The 23,557-nt window shown below is 40.8% G+C and overlaps 1 long non-coding RNA gene across 1 annotated transcript in view; it reads left to right on the plus strand.

Moving 5' to 3' along the window:
• The first annotated feature begins 1,516 nt into the window (after positions 1-1,516).
• LOC132594501 (uncharacterized) overlaps positions 1,517-23,557 on the plus strand; it is a 204,645-nt gene continuing 182,604 nt past the window's right edge. Inside the window, exons 1-3 of the long non-coding RNA XR_009560677.1 lie at positions 1,517-1,638; positions 18,585-18,816; positions 19,125-19,227. This is a non-coding gene — a long non-coding RNA (uncharacterized lncRNA). The remainder of the gene's footprint in view (positions 1,639-18,584; positions 18,817-19,124; positions 19,228-23,557) is intronic.

Here is a 23,557-nt window from a genome sequence, read left to right on the forward strand (position 1 = left end):
AAGTCTTAAATGGTGTTGCTGTCAGGTTTTAACTGTTAATTGGAAGTTAAAGTTTACAGTGCTACAGAGATTTTCTCAGATTAATTTTTAGTCATGGTGTGATAAACTAGTCCCATCATTTCTGGGACATCTGTTAGATACCAGTGTCACGTTAGAGATGGGACAGAGCTTTCATCACACATTTTTGCATCAACTTCCTATTCTTTATACCTCCCAGAGAATACAACTAACTATTCAATGTATTTTATTACTTAGTGGCAAAAGGAAAAGTGAAATTAAAATATTCTAGTTCTTAAAGAGCTAAATTGAAAACACGTAACCCCCCCCCCAATCCAGGGAACTTTTTAATAGGGACCATACCTTTACAAAGGAGTCATTACAACCATTTGTAGAAGCCAATCACAAATTTGTCTCCAAAAACTATTATGACTTTACAGCCCCTGTGGAAAACAGTAGATCAGGTCCTCAAAAGATAGTGTTAGCAAATGATCCAGCAAACCCACTTCTGGGTATAGATCCAGAAGAAGTGAAAGCAAAAAACCGAACAGATATTTGTACACCTGTGTTCATAGCAGCCTTATTCACAATAGCCAAAAGGTGGAAACAATCCACATGTTCACTGATGAGTGGATAAACAAAATATGGTCTATACGTACAATAGAAGATCATTCAGCCTTGAAAAGGAATGAAATTCTGACAGTGCTACAACTTGGATGAACCTGAAGACATTATGCTAAGTGAAGTAAGCTGGACAGAAAAGGACAAATATTGTATGATTTCACTTATACGAGGCGCCTAGACTAGTGTAATTCATAGAGACAGGAAGTAGAATAGTGGTTACCAGGGGCTGAGGAAAGGGGAATGGGGAGTCAGTGTTCGATGGGAACGGAGTTTCAACCTGGGAAGATGTAAAAATTGTGGCGATGGATAGTGGTAATAGTTGCTCAACAATGTGAGCGTACTTAATGCCGCTGAACCGTACACTTAAAAATGGTTAAAATGGTAAATTTTATGTTGTGAATATCTTACCACAACAGAAAAAGACTTGATTTCAGACAGCTGCTTTTGTAAATAGCTTCTAAACGTTGACTTGAATTTAGAACACCTGTTACTCTCACTAGCTTTGCTAATATAAATAAAAGGTCATCATTTTTAATTGTATCATCATTAATTAAAAAAATAAAACTTTTAAAGTGAACTGCCTGGGGGTTTCTTTAGGTTTTTTTTTTTTTTTTTTGGTGGGAGGGAGGTTGGGTTTTTTTCTTTTTCCTGGCCTAGCAATTTCTTTCGGTATTTGTGACAGAGACTCAGTGATGTTTGGTGGTTAGGTGCTCCCTAAACCCATTTCCTTCTAATCCTCTACCTGCTGGACACGTCACTACACTACATTTCCCAAGCTCCCTTGCAGTTAGATGTGGTCCTGCCACTGAGTGCCAGCCAATAGGATATGGTATGCCTTCTAGAACTGGCCTCTCAAAAACCTCCCACCTACCCAACATCCTCCACTCTTTCTCCACTCATGGGCAGGATGGAGAGAATTTCTGGAACCTGCAGAGTGGAGCCCCAGGCGAGAAGGGGGCTGTATCTGAATGGCCATGTGAAGCAGAGCCCTCCTACCACCCTTAACTATGAGGAAATGTGAGTGAAAAGTGTCCTTTTGATGTCTTAAGCCACTGAGATGGGTTTATTTCTTAAGCAGATAGCCCACCCTGATTAATGTAGTATTTGTCCTGGTAAGAGGGTGAGGAGATTCCATATGCAAATTGAAAAGCACCCTCATTTAGCCAGCCATTAATAACTAATATGAAATGCCTTCCATGATGGTTTCCAAATCCTTTAGAGAATTATTTGTGTTAGAGGCATCTATCAGCACAGGATAATGTGATTATTGATCTCTAATATCAAATACAGCCTTGAGAGAAACAGAATGATATTAAACCCCACTCCCCCAGCTCAAAAAAAAAAAAAAACCTCAGCACGGAAGCTCTTCATTAACTCTAAGTCCAGGCATGTGTGTCTGTGAAGAACGCCAAATGGTAGTTTTCTCAGTGTTGAAAAACAGAACAATGTGGGTTTGAAGCAAACATTAAAAGGATGACTTGAATGTTTAATTCAAATAACTCGACATTTTTTTTCCCCTTTAAGTAATATGAATAATTTCTGTGTTTTTATTTCAGGATCTTTTAAAATTTTGTGTGTCTGTAGTTTTTTTGCCACAGAGTTAGTTAAAATTGCTTTCTAGAAACCTTGTTTAAATACTGGTTTTAAATATTTTGTGCTATGTAAGGAACACAGCCTGTGCAACCTTGCGCTAAAGAACTCTTTCCTATGAGTACTTGGCAAAATTGTGTATTGCTTAGTAAATATTGTTAAGAGAAGTAACAATATACTAGGGTATGTAAAAATCATGTTGTGGCTAAAATAACTGAAGAGAAGAGTTTGCTTCCATCTTCTAGCTAGAATAAGGGGGGAAATCAGGGCCTTCTGTTGGAACGAATCTCCAGACAGAATGTGCTGGAGGCAGCTCCATTCTCTGTGAACACAGGGAACCAGGTAGAACTAAACAGTACCTTCAGCGGTAGCTCTGGAGTCTGATAAACCTGATTGCAATTCCTGGGACCTCTTCATTTCCCTGAGCCACGGTGTCCTCATATAAAATGAAAACACAATTACCTTCCTTGGGCAGCTTGCTGGTTGTTCTTAAGATCCGTTCTCCTTTTCTTTCATGCTAATAATTTAGCAGGGTTTATGGCCACCCAATTAAAGATTACACTTCACTGGACTTCCCTGGTGGCACAGTGGTTAAGAATCCGCCTGCCAATGCAGGGGACACGGGTTCGAGCCTTGGTCTGGGAAGATCCCTCATGCTGAGGAACAACTAAGCCCGTGCGCCACAACTACTGAGCCTGCGCTCTAGAGCCCGCGAGCCACAACTACTGAGCCCGTGTTCCACAACTACTGAAGCCTGCGAGCCTAGAGCCCGTGCTCTGCAACAAGAGAAACCACCGCAAGGAGAAGCCCACGTACCATAACAAAGAGTAGCCCCCGCTCGCTGCAACTAGAGAAAGCCCGTGTGCAGCAACAAAGACCCCACACAGCCAAAAATAAATAAACAAAAAACTAACTAAATAAAATTTAAATAAAAAAGGTTAGACTTCACCGCCTCTCTTGCAGTTAAGAAAGGCCATGTGAATTAGCAGATTTCATTTGTGCCCCATCCCACTGGGAGAAGATGGGAGTTGAAGAAGCTGTCTTAGGACCAGAGGTAGAGTTTATGTGTTGAAGATGGCAGAGACCTTGTGTCTTCATAGGGTTTGTATGTGGATTAAGTGATACCCTATATGAAGGTGTCTTACCTGGAGTCTTCAGAATAAGACTGGGAGGTTTGCTAGACAGGAGAGGTAATTATGGTTGAAGTATAGAGAAGTAGTGGTGTAGGTCAGTTAGACTTCAAGAACAAACAAACTCAGAAAAAGAGATCAGACTTGGGATCCCCAGAGGTGGGGAGGAATTAGATGGAGGGGGTCGAGAGGCACAGACTTCCAGCTATAAAATAAATAAGTACTAGGGGCGCAATGTACAACACGATTAACGTAGTTAACGCTGCTGTATGTTGTATGTGAACATCGTCAAGAGAGTAAATCCTAAGAGTTATTTACAAGGAAAAACTATTTTTTAAATTTCTTTAAATTTTGTATCTATGTGAGACGATGCGTGTTCACTAAACTTTCTGTGATCATCATTTCATGATGCATGTAGGTCAGATCATTACGCTGTACACCTTAAACGTCTCCCGTGCTGTATGTCAATTAGATCTCAGTGGAACTGGAAAAAGGGGAAAAGAAGAAACAGGAAATAGAATGAAGTAAATAGTGTGTCTTCAGATGAGAGGGTAGGTGGGCCTCAGGGTGCAGTGCTCTAAGAGACCACCCATGTAAGGAGCATCAGACAGAAGCCCAGGAAGCAAAGGGTCAGGAGAAGGGATTCAAAACCCAGGCGGGAGGCAGGAAAATCCAGTATCAGAGCCTTGGGCAAGACGCCAAGGAGCAAAAACCTAGAAATAACGGTCAGCGTAGCAGCGCTGGCAGTAAGGCGAATAATAGTTGTAGAAATAACTGTCATTTATCGACAATCTGTGTGCCAGTCTCTATTCTAGTAGCGCTTTGTAAACATTTGTAAGATTTTTACTTGCATAATCCCCATTTTGCAGATGTGGAAACTGAGGCTCAGAGATGTGACATCTTTTTGCTCAAGGTGTCATAGCTAATAAAGGGCTAAGCTGAGATTCAAATCTAGGACTCGCTGACTCCAAAACCCAAAGGCTAAGAACTCACTACCCGGTAATCCGAGTCAGCTTCTTAGCACAAGGCATAGCAGAGGGATCAAGGAATGTTAGTTCTTGTCATTCAGACAAGGGAAAGAGTATGGGGCGCAGGTCAGTAGAAGCAGTGTTAAATGTGAGCTGGAGAGTCTGTGAGTCCAGGCTCTGAGTTTACTGTGTGTGCGTGTGTGTGTGTGCGTGTTTGTAGGGGAGAGTGTAGGGGGTGGGAGGGCGTAGGGGGTCTTCTGCTGGTTAGTCACACTGGAGAGTAAAGCAGTGAGAAGTCAGGGAGTAAAGTAATTCCTAATTCCAAGCAGTCTTCTTTTTCTTCGATTGTATGGGGAAGGAAGCGATACTTTGAGAACAGAGAAGCTGGAAAAGAAAGCGAACACTCCTTGACTGTCACAGAATCAGAGATGTTTAGAGCCAGAAGAAGATCTTAAAAACAACCTGGTATCCACCCCTCTCCTTCTGGAGGGAGGCAAAGGACATTCACTGGGATTTTTTAAAACATCACCGACTGCTGAGAAAGATGCAAACTCAAAAGGGCTTTTAACTCCAAGAGTTTGAAGTCCCCGAGGAAGGTTTTAACTTGAGAGAAGCAGAGTGAGTCAGAAAGCACCCCGTAATCACGGCATGTGTGCGAGATTAAGGTTAGAATATGTGTTAATAGTAACAGATGTAGTCGGAAAACTTCTATTTTAGAAGCTGGCATTCTTTTTCTTAACGTTCCTTAAAATACAGCATTTCATTATTCTGGTGTTTACGTGGTAATAGGATGTGAGGATGGTATGGTCATTTTAATAAAGAACTATCTTTTTTAACATAAGGTGCATTGTTGTGTGGAAACATTAACAGGCAGTGCTATTTGAATATCAGGCACATGGTAGTTTTAATTGACACAGAAGAATACATTCAATAAATATTATGGAAGGTAAAAAGCCTAGTAATAAAATAAACATCTGTGAACCCACCACCCGGCATTACCGATACTGTAGATGCCCCTTGCACCCTCTTCTATGGTCTCTTTACCTCTCACCCCCATCGCAGGGCAGCCACGCTCCTGAATTTATGCTAATTATTCCCTGTCTATCCTTAGAGACACCCAGTATTTCAGGCACACCCACCATCACCATCTCCTGGATGTAGGATTCCAAAGAGTAGGAAAAATATTACTGTTAAAAAATCAGAGTCACAGAGTGACAGCAAATGCCATATTTCTTAACACAGTTTTGCCCAAATATTCCTTGTTTTTCTAAAGTTAGCTAATGATGGTTCTTACTTCTCACAGACGAGGAAAATAACGCAGACGTGACTTTAAAAATCCCTCAACAGAAGATTTAAACACATAGTCTGCTAAATTCCATAACCAATTAATGAGCTTGACTTGGTCTCGGTCTTACAAGAATTATAATTCCCCAAGGAATAATGTCCACAATCGTTACATATTGAGAAGACTATTTTAACGTTAACACTCAAAATTCTATAACGTTCAGAGCCTGAGCGTACGGAGGCGCAACAGAGTCACAAAACAGGTATTTGCAAGAAGGACTGTTTTGTATTTGGGGGATTTGGGATGAGGGTAATGATGTACTCCACTGCTCTTTAAATCAGAGATCCCAAGCTTTTCCTGGTGAGTGCATACACAGTCCTTCTCACAAAGACTCCCTTTTTATAGGCGTGGTGTAGGGTGAGAAAGTTGTGCAGAGAGAATAAGAAGTTGATAAGAGCAATTCTGGCTTCATCAGCTCGCCTGCCAGAATTAGGGCAGGGGTAGCTCTGGAGAGCCTGAGGCTGGAGGGGCGCCAGGAGAGACTTCGGATCCACTGCAGGTCACACTGGAACCCGGTTAATGCCACGGCACCCGAGGAAGAGCACAGATGGTCGGTGTTCCATCTTCATACTGCTTGGGCTCTCCCAACTGAACATCCTAATCTAGGTCATTCAACAGAAAGAAACCTGGTAACCAGAGGTTCGGACCCAATGGTGATATGAGATGAGAAAGTTTGTGACTTTGTCAGGAATGGAGTGGGAATGGGGAAGAGAAGACCCTGGAGGCAAGTGCTGGCTTCGCTTTTTGTGTAAAAAAAAAGAAAAAGGCAACGATGCTAATGAACTTGTTTCTTTATTTTGATTGGAGCAGTATTTTGGTATCAATGGCCTGAAAGTAATGTTGGTTGTCTTATTTTGTAACATGTTGGTACATTTCTATGTGCCTTTGATTGTGTGCTCTGGAAACCATGTTCCAGTGATGCCACTGGCAAAGCTTTCAGAATGGAGATGCTGGTGGTTTCTGTGTGCCTGCCCTAAGACAGTCGTTTATGTCATGCTTTGTGCAAAAGCGGCCAAGTGCTACTGAGAATAAAAAATTTCCTCTGTGCCGTAAAATTCCTCAAAGGTTGCCTAGAACTCCTTTGCCTTGTTCTGGAGTTGTTTCTTGCCCATAGATTGCATGAAACCCTAGGCTGGCTCTTCACTGATCACACGTGACCTTGAAGGTGCACCAGCCCTGAGCGGTGCCTGTGGTTTTGCAGAGACTTGTGGTCCTAAACCAGCGTTATTGGATTATTCTAATCAGTGGGAGATAGGCGAAGAGGAATAAAAGTGGAAAAGACAGGATTTGAGATCAATCAGGGACTTATATAAAAGGACAAGCTACTCTTCGTCACATCATTTATTATAGTAATAGCAAACAACATACTTTTTTTTTTTAACATCAAGCGAATTGAATATTTTAAAATAAATCGTGTGGGAATAAGATATCACTTAGACCCCTCAGAGATGGGACTATTACTTTGCTGCTGGCCTGGGTGAAGTTATGGCAATGTTCATTTCCCTAACTTTTTTGCCTGTCTTCTTTCCTCTTTTAGATAACAGGACAGCCTGACTTATCACCATAAAAAAAAAAATGTTTCTGTCAGCATCCAGAGAACCTGTAGTAAGTGTGAAAGGAGAGTAGTTCTGTCAGCCGGCACTTTTAACCTAAGCTGAGGCACCCAGAACTGCACTGAATTTAAAAAAAAAAAAAAAAAAAAGTTGCAGGCTGTTATGCTAATTAACAGTTGATAAGGTACAAATATCTTAGCACATCATATAAAGGCAGATGACACCTTTTGACAGGCAGTAGAAAGCTCACATGAAAATATTTCATTGACTGTGAGTGTTAAGGTGGAAAACATGACATTAAGTAGGTGGAAGAAATAATAAATGCTTGCTATGTCAGAACACAGTTTTCCTTCAGCAGGAAAAGGATCCGGTTCAAAGTAACAGTCCCAACAGATATCATGTGTTCGTTGAATATGATGTTAACGTGTTAGGCACGTTTCCCAAATGAAACCTCCATCACCACCGCCTTTTGAACTATCTTCAGTTATAATGAGAGGCAATATAGAAAAGTGGCTTTTAGGCTCAAGCGAGTCCCTCATCGTTTCAAATATTTGAGAAATTTAAAGTTAGAATGGTGCTAACATATTAATTCAGAGTCTTGAACAGAACTTCACTTTACAGTAGAAACTAATATCCCACGGGGAATGAAGATAGGTGCTTCCCCTAGGAGGTGAATCTTTGACTCTTGTTATAGGAGAAAATTCTAAATACAGAATCTAAAATTGTGTGGTTTTGAGGAATGGTTTTAAAATAGTAACTTAACCCATTTTCCGTAGAAGGGGGGAGTTCAAATATGGGTGGTGTTGAACTTCAGAGCCTTGGAGAAGTCGAAGTGTATTGAATGTTAGGCATTAACTTTGTATTCCTGAAGGTCTCCTCTCTTTTGCACACTGTAATTATACTCATTTATGGATGAAAGCAGAAAGGATTACATTCGGAGGGCTTACAGGCAGGGAGAGCTCTAATAGCTGGCTGCCTCTGGAAATAAGAAATAGTGAAATTTTTCTTTCCTGGTAAGGGTAGTCTTAGGCAAAAGATTTCCATGAACCAAAATTGCCTTTAATGCCGCCCACTGCTTTCCCTGTTCACTTCTATTTTAGTCTGTTTGGTGATTCTCACTCATGCTCTCTGAACTCCACTTAATGCATTCTTTGCTCTCTCTGGGATTTGGAGTAGTTCTTACTGGGTAGCTCTGCACCTGAGTTTACCTGCCCACCAGTACTCCTCCCCTGCTTCCAGCGCCCTCTAGGTATCACCCATTCTTTTTCAGTCACACCAAGACGTAAATCTCTTGTCACTGCAAGTTTCTGTTCTCTGCAGCTAATTATTTTGATAGAAGAAAAAATCCAGGCTCAAATATTCATGAACGATATGGCTTCATAAGTTGTCCATCTAGTTAGGACATTTGCGTGCTATTAGGGGTCATCTGGGAAAGTTGCATTTTCTAATCTGAGACAAAAAAAGCAGTCTAATAAGATAAACTGTAAAAAAAAAAAAAAAAAAACATGTCCCATGGTCAATCAAGTTTGGAAAATACTACTTATTTATGTCGCATTATTGGAGATTCAGAACACTATGTGGTTTCTCCAAGCATGGTTAAGTTAGACAATAAAGGCAGCTATTTATTTAAACCTGAAATTTACCCACATTTATGAATATTAATGAACATATAAGTCTTTGTGTATATTTTTTTCTTACTATAACACCTATTAATGCTCCGTGGAGAGCACACTTAGAGATACACCTCCTTAACCCAAAGTAGTGATTTTTCTGATGGTGTAAATTTCAGATACCATGGTGGCACCTTGGGTAAGTGTTTTGGAATTAGTCTTTCAATACTTCTAAACTCGCACTGTGTGAATTGCTGTCTTCTCTACCTGTAAGTAGTGGGTTTTCTTATCCAGTTTACTGTAATAGATGACCCATTCTGGTGTTAAGTCTATTCAGACAAATCATTTACGTGTCCTTTGCATCATCCCAGATTTTCAGAGCCCTCTGCAGCAGCACATCCAAGACATGGGACTGGGTGGAATGTGTAGCCACAAAGAAAGGCTTCATTGGTTTCCCTGTGCCAAACGGTGACCATTTCCGTTCATTTGGATAAAGGAATCTGTGATATCAAGGATTCTTCCTTTGAGCATAGAACTCTCACCAGCTCAGACTCTGTAGGAGCAGCAGTCATTGCTGTGATCTAGAAAACTGGGGTATGTAATATATTTTCCTTGCTGCACATTGGCAAGTGTAGGGGGACTGTGGTAGTGTATACGGTGAGTATGGTGGTATATAGGGGGACTGTGGTAGTGTATAGGGGACTGTGGTTGGTAGTGTATAGGGGACTGTGGTAGTATATAGGGTGAGTCTGTCGGTATATAGGGGGACTGTGGTAATGTATAGGGGGACTGTGGTAGTACATAGGGTATGTTGGTATATAGAGGGACTGTGGTAGTGTACAGGGGACTGTGGTAGTATATAGGGGACTGTGGTAGTGTATGGGGGACTGTGGTAGTGTATACGGTGAGTATGGTGGTATATAGGGGGACTGTGGTAGTGTATAGGGGACTGTGGTAGTATATAGGGGACTGTGGTAGTGTATGGGGGACTGTGGTAGTGTATACGGTGAGTATGGTGGTATATAGGGGGACTGTGGTAGTGTATAGGGGACTGTGGTAGTAGATAGGGTGAGTATGTCGGTATATAGGGGGACTGTGGTAATGTATAGGGGAACTGTGGTAGTGTATAGGGGGACTGTGGTAGTACATAGGGTATGTTGGTATATAGAGGGACTGTGGTAGTGTACAGGGGGAATGTGGTAGTGTCTAGGAATCAAGTTGCCATTTCAAAGCTTAACTGTCCAAGTCTACATGTAGGTGAAATGGCTTGCTTTTGTTTGGAACGGTTTCTTTCATTATTTGGTGTTAAGATGGAGAGGCTGTGTGAAGGAAGTCACGTATCTCTCCTGTAGTAACAGAGGCATTGTTCACTTAGGATCCATGTTTATTCCCCCATCTGTTTGGAGAACCCTCGAACTCTTTACCTAAGGGATTAGTGTTACCTGGTGAATCGGAACCTTGCTTCAGATGGTGTCAGTAAATTCTTTCTTCTGTAAGTTAATTTGGAAAGGAGTTGGAAAGAGGAACATTAATAGAAGCATAAATGCTTTTCAGTTTAAACTACTGTAGGATGTATAATATCTATTGAAAAGTAAGTAGCATGCACTGTCTTATAAAAAGAATAATCCTGTAATAATTTACTGAAGAAAGGTACATTCACCATCAGATAGTACTTTTCTTGAACATTACTTGAGAATTTGGGGAGAAAGATATTGTCCTTCAAAAGCAAACCAAAAGCAATACGAATTAAAAACAGAATTAGAGAAAAAGATACACATTAGAATCTTAGTATCTGTCCTAAATCAATGGAAAAGTATATTTGTTTGTATTTCCTTAGCGTTTCGCATGATATTTTTAAAAAATATTGCTCAGGGCTTCCCTGGTGGCGCAGTGGTTGAGAGTCCGCCTGCCGATGCAGGGGACACAGGTTCGTGCCCCGGTCCGGGAGGATCCCACATGCCGCGGAGTGGCTGGGCCCATAGGCTATGGCCGCTGAGCCTGCGTGTCTGGAGCCTGTGCTCCGCAACGGGAGAGGCCACAACAGTGAGAGGCCCGCATATGGGGAAAAAAAAAAAAAATATATATATATATATATATATATATAGCTCAGAAATTTCAAGTGTTACAAATAAAAGTAGATTAGAGAAAGAGCTTACTTTTTAAAACGTAGTTTTTAAAAACTAAATTTAAATTTAAAAATACACGGAACTCAGCTAACTAAAAGCTTTAATGAACTCCACTGATTCTCGCTTTACCCCTCTGTAGATGGGAATATATTCTGAGCATATAGTAAGTTTTTTTGGATTATAATGATGTGAAAGTATCTTATAATAGAAAAATACAAAGTAGATCAAGTTGGTATTATTCTAATTCAAGTTGCTTTTAGGGGAAAATTGTAAGAGAGCAAAGCTATTCTATTTAGAAAAACGTAGCAGACCAAAACCATGGCTCCATTCCGGTACACCACCAACTCATCTGTGCCTTCTGCAGTCATGTTCCAGCATAAGAATTGGAGTTCTGGGAACTCCCTGATGGTCCAATTAGGTCCAGTGGTTAGATGCTTTCACTGCCAGGGCGTGGGTTCAATCCCTGGTCAGGGAACTAAGATCCCACAAGCCTTGCAGTGTGGCCAAAAAAAAAAAAAGAACTGGAATTCTAAATGCATGTCCTAAAACACTGGCAGACCCTGGATTAATAAGAACAAACTAAACAATATTTTGTTTACCTTCTAAGGAAAGAAATGACTGCATTTTGGAAAGGTGGTCTAATAAGGATTGAAATATAAAGGTTTTCTGCTTAACGTGGAGTTAAACAGAAGTTATTAGTGGTTGCTTGTTGCTAAAAATTACCAAACACGTTGAAACTGACCACAATGAGTTTTGGTGAACATTCAGTCTAATCCAGGCAAGTAGTGACCTTTCAGAAAAGGAGTACGGAGTTTTTAATCCTTTTGTTCGACGATAGAAAGTGAAGGGGTGACGGAGCACAGGCAGACATTGGGGATATTGTGGGTTTGGTTCCAGACTGTCACAATAAAGTCAATATTGCAATAAGCAGGTCACACAAATTTCTTGGTTTCCTAGTGCATAAAAAAGTTATCTTTACACTATACTGTTGTCTATTAAGTATACAATAGCATTATGTCTAAAGAAAACAATGTACTTACCTCAGTTAAAAAATAATACTGTTCTGACCAGTGTGAGGTGATACCTCACTGTAGTTTTGATTTGCATTTCTCTAATGATTAGTGATGTTGAGCATCCTTTCATGTGTTTGTTGGCAATCTGTGTATCTTCTTTGGAGAAATATCTATTTAGGTCTTCTGCCCATTTTTGGATTGGGTTGTTTGTTTTTTTGATATTGAGCTGTATGAGCTGCTTGTATATTTTGGAGATTAATCTCAGTGGAATATTACTCAGCCATAAAAAGAAACGAAATTGAGTTATTTGTAGTGAGGTGGATGGACCTAGAGTCTGCTATACAGAGTGGAGTAAGTCAGAAAGAGAAAAACAAATACCGTATGCTAACTCATATATATGGAATCTAAAAAAAAAAAGGTTCTGATGAACCTAGAGGCAGGACAGGAGTAAAGACGCAGACATAGAGAATGGACTTGAGGACACGGGGAGGGGAAGGGTAAGCTGGGACAAAGTGAGAGAGTGGCATGGACATATATACACCACCAAATGTAAAACAGATAGCTAGTGGGAAGCAGCCACATAGCACAGGGAGATCAGCTCGGTGCTTTGTGACCACCTAGAGGGGTGGGATAGGGTGGGGAGGGGGACACAAGAGGGAGGGAATATGGGGATATATGTATGCATATAGCTGATTCACTTTGTTGTACAACAGAAACTAATACAACACTGTAAAGCAATTATACTCTAATAAAAATGTTTTAAAAATAATAATACTGTTGGAAAAATGACACTGATAGACTTTCAGCGTTCCTACAAACTTTCAATTTGTAAAAAATGTAATATCTGTGAACTGCAATAAAATGCAGTATGCCTGTACCCCACTGGCATTAAACAGTTCTAATCTACAAAGTGTTTCCCCAGTATATTTACGAATTAAAGGCTCACGGGTTTAAGCTAATCTCAGAGTGCAAATGCCTGCTGGATGGGATGAACCTCTAGGTCCTACACAGCTTACAAGTGTAGGATTTGTTTATTTGTCTTGGATTCCTTACATTCCTTTACATTCTTAAACCTTATTGAGGACTCCAAATTGCCTTTATTTATGTCGGTTATCTCTCTCAACATTTATCATATTAGAAGTTCAAACTGGGAATTTTTTTAGGACACAAGAGTGCCTAATACACTTTCCGTGAGCTGTCAGAGCAGCAAAGTCATCACACAGCATGTGGTCTCTGAAAAGCTCCACTGTAGGCCTGTAAGAGAATAAGAGAGAAAAAGGCAAATAGCATCAGAGTATTTTTATCAGAAGAGTTTTGGCCTCATGGACTTGCAGAAAGGGACCCAGAGAATTCCAAGTGTCCTAGATCTCAGGTTGGAGCCACTGTCTTCATATAAATGTTTTCCCTTTGCATTTTGGAGGCAAAGGAATCACTGGGAAGGGGGGTGGGTATTGATTGAAATGCAGATTTTAGGGTCCCATACCGAGAGATTCTGATTCAGTTGATTTGGGATAAGGTTCAAGAATGTTCCTGATTAAAAATCACGATGCCCAGAATTCCCTGGCGGTCCAGTGGCTAGGACTCAGTGCTTTCACTGCCGAGGACCTGGGTTCAGTCCCTGGTCAGGGAACTAAGATCCCGCAAGCTGCAGGGCGCGGCCAAAATAAATAAACCACGACCCCCGCTCCTCCTACCCTTCACCACCAACCCCACTCCTTATTATTTTGACGTAGGGGTCTGAAAATGCACTTGACCGACCCTGCCTATATCTCATGGTTGTTAATATTCATTGTCATCAAATTTACCCTGAATATGCACACTGGTGTTCTGGATCAGAGAGGGATTTCATATTAAATACCTCATAGTAAATAGTAAGTTCATCCATTCTTCTTGGAACAGTCTTACCCCTGAGGTGATGTGATGAGTGTCAGGTCCCTCGTCCCACTATGGACATAAATCTCTCCAGAAGCCTGATAGCCTGGGTGTCCCTGCTTTTGTGACCTTGAGAACTCTCTAAGTTCCAGGGGCCATTCCTTTTTTTTTTATTGAAGTATAATTGATTTACAATGTTGTGTTAATTACTGCCATACAGCAAAGTGACTCAGTTATACATATATGTATATATTCTTTTTTGTATATTCTTTCCCATTATGGTTTATCATAGGATATTGAATATAGTTCTCTGTGCTATACAGTAGGACCTTGCTATTAATCCATTCTCTATATAAATGCTTACATCTGCTGACCCCAATCTCCCACTCCATCCCTCCCTCATACCCCTCCCCTTTGGCAACCACCAGTCTGTTCTCTATGTCCATGCTTCTGTTTCTGTTTCATAGGTAGGTTCATTTGTGTCATATTTTAGATTCCACATGTACGTGATGTCATATGGTATTTGTCTTTCTCTTTCTGACTTACTTAGTATGATAATTAGTAGTTGCATCATGTTGCTACAAATGGCATTATTTCGTTCTTTTTTATGGCTGAGTAGTAGTCCGTTGTATATATGTACCACATCTTCTTTATCCATTCATCTGTCGATGGACATTTAGGTTGTTTTCATGTCGTGGCTATCATGAATAATGCTGCTATGAACATCGGGGTGCGTGTATCTTTTTGAATTATAGCTTTGTCTGGATATATGCCCAGGAGTGGGATTGCTGGATCATATGGTAATTCTATTTTTAGTTTTTTGAGGAACCTCCATACTGTTTTCCACAGTGGCTACACCAACTTAAATTCCCATCAACAGTGTAGGAAGGTTCCCTTTTCTTCATTCCCTCTCCAGCATTTGTTATTTGCAGACTTTTTAATATGGCGATTCTGACTGGTGTGAGATGGTACCTCATTGTAGTTTTGATTTGCATTTCTCTAGTAATTAATGATGTTGGGCATCTTTTCATGTGCCTCTTGGGGGCCATTCCTCTTTGAAATGCAAATATCTAGGGAGCTAGCACTCCTGTCTTCAAGACACCTTTGACTTAGCCTAGAGACCTACTCAAGAGCTGTAACTATTATATTTGGTCCACCTGGGAAGATAAGAAAATAGAGTACTCTTTCAAATCAGGGCAATTAACTAGACAAATGGCTACGTATCAAAATCCCCTGAAGAGTCTTAAAAGGCTATGGAAACACAGAAAACTTCCAGGGAGATTTTCTTTCTCCACACCTATTTACCTGGAAGGAAAAGGAAAGAAACTTTCTAGCTGATCTAGCTGATCTAACCTGCAGTCACTTGGATTTTGTGATCTAGCAAATTCAAAAGTGCCTGTCGTATCAATGGAATATTGAGATGTTACAGAACCTGTGCAAAACCCTGGTGGATTTAGGTAGTAAAGTGTCCATGTGTATGAATGGATATCCAACAACAAGGATTGTCAGGAAGGTGGGGGACAAGCCCGTAAATAAGGAGTAAAGGGAGACTAAGCAATGAGCAGGACCACAGAAGCAGTCTGGGAAGAACGTCATGGTCACTCTTCTCCTCAGGCAAATGGCCTTTTATAGAGCAGCCGTCATGCTCTCAACACTGTCACGGATAGTGTCGCCTGCGATCCAAGCCAGAGGAGCCCCTGCACCAGGTCCTGCCCTTCAAAGGGCCCCACTTCCTGCACTCACATACGCATGCACACACACACACACACACGCACGTGCGCGCACACACACACACGTTAAAGAACATCCAGGCATCCCTGACATGTGGGGTCTGGTGCTCAGGGCTGGCAGTGCAGGACCCATAACTGTAAACATCGTTCTTTTTTAAAAATAATTTTTGGGCTTCCCTGGTGGCGCAGTGGTTGAGGGTCCACCTGCCGATGCAGGGGACATGGGTTCGTGCCCCGGTCTGGGAAGATCCCACATGCCGCGGAGCAGCTGGGCCCGTGAGCCATGGCCACTGAGCCTGTGCGTCCGGACCCTGTGCTCCACAACGGGAGAGGCCACAGCAGTGAGAGGCCCGCGTACCGCCAAAATAAATAAATAAATAAATAATAATAATAATTTTTATTGGAGTATAGTTGGTTTACAATGTTGTGTTAGTTTCTGCTGTACAGCAAAGTGAATCAGTTATACATACACATATATCCACTCTTTTATAGATTCTTTTCCCATATAGGTCATTACATATTATTCAGTAGAGTTCCCTGTGCTATACAGTAGGTCCTTATTAGTTATCTCTTTTATATACAGTAGGGTGTATATGTCAATCCCAATCTCCCATTTTATCCCTCCTCCCTTCCCCCCACCCTGGTAACCATAAGGTTTTTTTTCTACATCTGTGACTCTATTTCTGTTTCTTAATAAGTTCATTTGTACCATTTTTTAAGATTCCACATATAAGTGATATCATATGATATTTGTCTTTATCTGTCTCACTTCACTCAGTATGACAATCTCTACGTCCAGCCATGTTGCTGCAAATGACATTATTTTGTTCTTTTTTATGGCTGAGTAATATTCCATTGTATATATGTACCACATCTTCTTTATCCATTCCTCTGTCGATGGACACTTAGTTTGCTTCCATGTCCTGGCTATTGTAAATAGTGCTGCAGTGAACATTGGGGTGCATGTATCTTTTCAAATTATGATTTTCTCCAGGTATATGCCCAGGAATGGGATTGATGGATCATATGGTAGCTCTATTTTTAGTTTTTTAAGGAAACTCCATACTGGTTTCCATAGTGCCTACACCAATTTACATTCCCACCAACAGTGTAGGAGGGTTCCCTTTTCTCCACACTCTCCCCAGCATTTATTGTCTGTAGATTTTTTGATGAAGGCCATTCTAATCGGTGTGAGGTAGTGCCTCATTGTAGTTTTTTAAAAAATAAATTTATTTATTTTATTTATTTATTTTTGGCTGCGTTGGGTCTTCATTGCTGCACTTGGGGTTTCTCTAGTTGCGGTGAGCGGGGGCTACACATCGTTGTGGTGTGCGGGCTTCTCACAGCAGTGGCTTCTCTTGTTGCAGAGCATGGGCTCTACGCACGCACTCTTCAGTAATTGTGGCACGTGGGCTCAGTAGTTGTGGCTTGCAGGCTCTAGAGCGCAGGCTCAGTAGTTGTGGCGCACAGGCTTAGTTACTCCACGGCATGTGGGATCTTCCCGGACCAGGGCTCGAACCCATGTCCCCTGCATTGGCAGGCAGAATCTTAACCACTGCACTGCCAGGGAAGCCCCTCATTGTAGTTTTGGTTTTCATTTCTCTAATAATTAGTGATGTTGAGTGTCTTTTCTTCACATCTGTTCTATCCATTCTTGATGCTAAGACACTAACACTGTTAGTGTCTTTTCTTGACACCCATTCTTGACACTAACACTGTTCAGGCCCTGCGAAAGCACTTCGCATCTCTTGCTCTACATCCTTGAAACAAAAGGCAGGCATTCCTGATAAATGTTTGTGGGTGGCGTCCCTGCCAGCATGAGAGACAGACACTGCTTCAGAGCACAGGGACAATTCCGGCAGCCAAAGCACTTAGGTACAAGAAGAGAGAAATTAACATGTCCAAGCCTTCTCAGATACTATCAGGGCAATATAGTGTTGCATCGGGAAATAACATTTCTCAGCAATGCTGAACATCCTTTTTCCTGCTTCTCTTCTTGTTCTAATTTGTGGCCCTAAAGATACCCATGAATTAATGTGGAACTTGCTGTAGTTTTACCTGGCAGCTGAGGAAATTTTTGCAGTATTAACTCATGTTTCTCTTACCTTTGTATATATGTAGCTCTAATCTACCGTTATTATTTTATTTATTTTATTATTTTTTGCGGTACGCGGGCCTCTCACTGTTGTGGCCTCTCCTGCTGCGGAGCACAGGCTCTGGACGCGCAGGCCCAGCGGCCATGGCTCACGGGCCCAGCCTCTCTGCAACATGTGGGATCTTCCCAGACCGGAGCACGAGCCCGTGTCCCCTGTATCGGCAGGCATACTCTCAACCACTGTGCCACCAGGGAGGGCCTAATCTGCCATTATTACTTCTGAAAATTAGATGTTGTTGCCACTGACAACAAAGGATTTAAGTCATTTGCTCCCAATTCAACGTCAAGAGTTTAGGTATTGACAGATCAAGGACACCTATGTGTAGCAATGCCTGACTGCAAGGGAAGTGGTGAAAGTGAATATTTGGTATTTGGGGCTCCTGTGGTGTCAAGTAGGCTTTGCCTCCTACCAGTTCCCACACGGTGAATATTAGCCAAGTGTAGAAAAATCATCGTATTTTTTCTGAAAATCGGGACCTACGGTCACTTTGAAATGAGTCTAGACACAACCCCTCTTTTAGTATCTTGATGAATTATTCCTGAAGAAAAGAGAAGGTACAAGAGAATGGCAGAGGGTAAGTTCTTTTTTCTTTTGAAGAGATATGAAATATAGGCTGAGGTTAGATGCCCAAAGACCTAAGTGTTCTGTAATCTTGCAAGGGTCCCTTCAGCTACCTAGGGTTCAGGCAGTTCATACATAAAGTGAGAGAATTGAGCAAAATAATCTCTAACTTCTCTGTGTGCACTAAGAAATAATATATCATTCTTTTTCTCCAGGGGAAGTATAAAGTTGAGTCAAAGGCTGAAATGGAAATAAAGCTAGAAGTTCTCTCAAACAACAAGTACTGAAGATGCATTTTTCTTTTTACAGCCAATTTTCCATCTCGTGTGGTTTTTAAAATAATGTAACTGTACTATATATCAGTGAAAAAGAATAAAATATCACTGCACACATCAAATTGGATGCATCTCAGAAAATAATATTGAGTGAAAAAGATCAAGTTGCAGAAGAATTCAGACAGCGATTCCATTTATATCAACTCAGAACATTTGCGACTAAAGCACCCACTGTTTGAGAGTATCAACATATGTGCCAAAACAAGGTAAGGATAAACCAAAATTCAGGGTAGTGGTTTCCTCTAGGGAGGAGCGGTATGACGTCATGGAGTGATGCACAGAGGCCCTCAGAGGTGCCAAAAACATTCTATTCCTTATCTTGGGTGGTGGGCACGTGGTGGTCAATGTTATTGTCATTCACTGTACCTTATGCACATATTGTTAATTAAATTTTTGTATCCATTCAGTTTTTAATACGAACAATTAACACTAAGTTGAGAACATGCATATTTTGATTCAGAGTAAATTTTTCTTCTCTATTGTGTGTGTTTCCATGTTCTTTATTTCTTAACAGACTTTCATGTTTAAGTAAATAGATATTTCACGAGAAACATGAAACAGAACCTTGTGCTTTGGGAGTTCTTCATATAAAAACAAAACAGCATCAACAACACAAGGTGAGAAAACATCAACAAATATGTAATAGGTACCTTTGCTAAACAAGGACTGTATAAACGTGGATTGCGTGAGTTATGCCTTTCTGCAAACAGAGAACTTTGGTGCCAGATTTCTCAAGCATCACCCTCTAGAGGTATTATTAGCTCCTTACATTTGAATAACACAAATTCCCTTTATTCACAAATATTGAAAATTAGGGCTTACTCTTCCCCATTTCCTTGATCATGCAATTACTCGTTTTTAAATATCATTTTCCAGGCACTGCTTTGCGAGAACTATTTTGCAAAAGAGCACCAGGTTGTGTGAATGTTGAATCTGGATTTCTTGGCCGCACTGTTGGACCCGGGAGGCTACTGCTAGTAGATGGGTGACTTTTCAGGCTTTAGAAAATGCTTAATAAGTCATTAGACCCTTACTGCAGTTGGCGAGGCTTCTCAGCTCATAGACGACAAAACGTCTAGTGAGGGAGGGAAAACAACACAACAACAGTGAGGTCTAAGATTTTATTTATTTTTTCTTAAGATTTCTTTTTTTTGATGTGGACCATTTTTAAAGTCTTTATTGAATTTGTTACAATATTGCTTCTGTTTTATGTTCTGGTTTTTGGCCACGAGGCATGTGGGATCTTAGCTCCCTGACCAGGGATCGAACCTGCACTCCCTGCATTGGAAGGCAAAGTCTTAACTGCTGGACCTCCAGGGAAGTCCTGAGGTCTGAGATTTTAGAACTGTGAACTTCCCCCCAAATTTAAACACCATCAACAATGACCATTATGTTCCCTGACATACGCACACTCGACCACACTCCCTCCTTCACCCACCAAATCCCAGCATGATTCAGATCCTGGGGGTCATGTAGGTGTGTGCGTGTGTGTGTGTGTGTGTGCGCGCGCGCCTGTGTGCATGCGCCTGGGGATGGGGAGGGAGATTGAGAGGGAGAGAGAGATGAGCTTCCTTAATCCTGTTTCATTTCTCTATCCCCCAGATTATATACAAAGAAAATAGTCTCTTATCTCATGTGAGTACATAGTAAAATAATTTTAATTCCTTGAAATTCAGTCCCTAACACTAGTCATAATTAAAATATAGTTTGAAAATGAAAATAATTGACTCAGTTGATTTAGACACACACACAATAAATTTTGGGGTTTGTCCTATCTGTGAATGTTTGCAGGAATGCGTTTCAAAGGCCAAAATCAAAGTAGCTCACAGCCATTTAGCCTAGAAAATGCAAAAGAAAGCCGTTTCCTTTCTTATATCTCGTTGCTATGGAAAGTTTCACAGTCGGGATATGCACCCTAAACTCTTTCAAAAATGGAATAGACAATGCAATAAAAGTGAAATTCATCTCTGTTCTAAACATATAAAACAGAGGCAGCATTTGATAGTAAAATTTATAGGATTTCTTTTCTATTAAGATGGAAAATAAGTTGTCTCCATTTGTAATTTTTATAGAGACAAGATTTCTTTTGCAGTTGTTTGAAAATACAGTGATAAAACTGGATATAACAGAGATAACATACATGACACCTAAAAATGGATACAGAGAAAGACATACATAGTGACTGAAAATACATGCCTGAAAAGATGTCCACAGAATAATGACTTGAGGAACCTTGTTATTCCGTGGGTTATTGCCAGATGTGCATTTGTTTAGACTGAAATGAAAGTGGAGAAACATTAAAGTGTGTAGAGAAACAAGATAATACCTGGTAGGAACCCAATCTTATGTGCAAGTCAAATTAAAGGACCCCATGATCAACATGGTCAAAAGCAGCTGACATTTCTAACACAAATAAGGTCTGAAAATTTTGGTGGAATTGCTTATACTTCTATTCAGACTCCCTGAAACAGACCCTATTAAGTCAAACTAAATTGTACCAAGTGCCTTAAAGAGGTGCCTGTCTGTTTTAATTTTCCCGACGCTTCTAGCTGGGGCTTGGTCTAATAGTGATTGTATAGAGCTATTAGGAATGCATCTGATAGAAAAATGCAGTTGTCAGCTACTGCTTTATTATTTTATTCCTATACAATAATTTCTCTCATGACTATTGTTACATAAAATGATATATTGGCTACCAGCTCAGCTTCTAATTAAGCAACAGTGAAATTCTATACTAATATTGGACTTAAAGGGAAGATTGTGAATGCATTTATCTTCAAACTTACCTAATTATTGTTAGTGTACTATTCAGGACATAAAGAAATCCACTCTATGAATGAGTTTTACAGTGCAATGCAGTTTGTATTATTTTTTTGAAATCTAATTCTTTAAACTCATTGGGTTTTTAAAACTTACCTTCCCTTTAAAAATATAGTTTAGAATGAATTTATAGGCAAGTAAGACATTTTCAGGCACTTGTTTTTGCATGTATTTGAAAAGCAGGTGCTATAGAAATGTCATATTTCATTAATAATATGTTTTGATTTTGATGTGATGAAGCAATCAGAGAAACATTGAGCAGGTAAAAATTAATCTAAAGGAAATAGGGAATTCTTTTACAAATAGGCGACAGCTTCCAAATTAGCTAGAAATGAAAATAGTTGGTTAGTGAAACACAAGGAAGCAAAAAAAAAAAAAAAAGAAAGAAAGGATTGATCACCAATCTATCCCTTGGTTCACTTGTGTCTATTTTAGGCACACGTAGTTTTCTCTCAACACCAGCTCTTTTCATTTCCATCTTTGTACGCCATAATTTGATATTTCCTGGCCCTGACCATCATAATCATTAAGCTGCTTGCAAATGCCCAGGTGACCTCTACCCACCTGAGTTCCTGCCTATCATTCTGACCACTCATTCATTTCCAAGACTGCTAATGTTCATTCTTGTGCTAGTTGATCAAATACTATGTCAGCTCCAACTGGCCTCCTGTTGTTACCCTCAAATTGTTTCTTTTATTTTTTATTTGTTTGGCTGTGCCGGGTCTTAGTTGCAGCATGTGGGCTCTTAGTTGTGGCATGCGGGCTCTTAGTTGCGGCATGTGAGATCTTAGTTCCCTGACGAGGGATTGAACCCCGGCCCGCTGCATTGGGAGCATGGAGTCTTAACCACTGGACCACCAGGGAAGTCCCTCAAATTGTTTCTTTATGTTTAAGCAATGTATTTCCAACTTTGTAAGCTATCGTAAAATAAGTACATCCAGATACTGATGGGGGCTTTGCATATAATGTCATTTAATCAGCAACATTGCTATAGGGTAAATATAATTTTATTCTGAGTATACATGCATATATATATGGAGAGAGAGACGGGGAGAGAGAGTGCCAAGCCCCAGAAAAGAAAATGACTTGCCTGAAGGTCTCACAGCTTCCACGTGGCAGAGGCAGGATTTGAATCCAGGACTCAGCAACTTTGCAACAAGTGCCTTTAGAGGCCTTAAAACGGTTTGGTGGAGTTGTCAGCCCAGTGCCTAAGAAAGCAAAGCGGTCTGCTCAAGGACCATCTAAATGGAAATAAAGGCTGATGCACTAAGGTTAGGATGGGTTGGCACATGTTTAAGTGAGGCCTGTGATGTTTGAGAAGTTGGTGATGATGTCAGATGAGTCTTCTGGGGTATCTGAGTGGACAGCAGACTATGGGTCAATGAAAAAAAAGACTGGGTTTAAGGCTGTGGTTCTCTACTGGAGTGATTTGCCTTGCCTCCCTCCCCTGCCTTGGTGAATGTCCGGAGACCCTGGGAAGGGGGTTCCTACTGGCATTTACTGGGTAGAGGCCAGGGATGCAGCTAAACCTCCCACAGGGCACAGGGCAGACTCCACAACAAAGAATTGTCGGGCCCCAAATGTCAATAGTGAGAAACCTGGGCTAGGGTGATTTGAAGGTCTGAGTGCAAGATATTGCTTCACCGGCCTATTTCAGTACCCTGGTTTTTCTTTGTGGAGCCAACTGTTTTCACATAATTATTTCCAGTGAGTCTGATTTCAGTTATTTCAAAATGAATGAAGCCCTCTTCACCTTGTTCATTTCTGCTGGGTTGATAGCTGATTCGCTGTTATGCAATAGTTGCAATTCTTTAGTGATCTCTCTTCCCTCAAAGTCCTTTGACTCTAATGACTTTGAAGTAACCTCTAACTTAGAAACAGCCCTCGGCTTTGTCTGTGATGGAGAGAACATCCTCACTCTTTCCATTGTTTTGAAACCAGAGGTAATAGAACACCAAAAAAAAAAGGGGGGGGGGCTTCAGCTACAATCCACTCCCACCTTTTCTATCTGTGTGAAACCCTGTAGAAATCTGAGATGCTATTATAGCTGGTGGCAGGAGACAGTTTCTCAGAATGTGATATCATCAACACTGTCCAGTCTTTAAGTGGACACTTCCTCTTCATGCT

This window comes from Globicephala melas, chromosome 2 (assembly GCF_963455315.2).
Source record: "Globicephala melas chromosome 2, mGloMel1.2, whole genome shotgun sequence".
NCBI lineage: Eukaryota > Metazoa > Chordata > Mammalia > Artiodactyla > Delphinidae > Globicephala > Globicephala melas.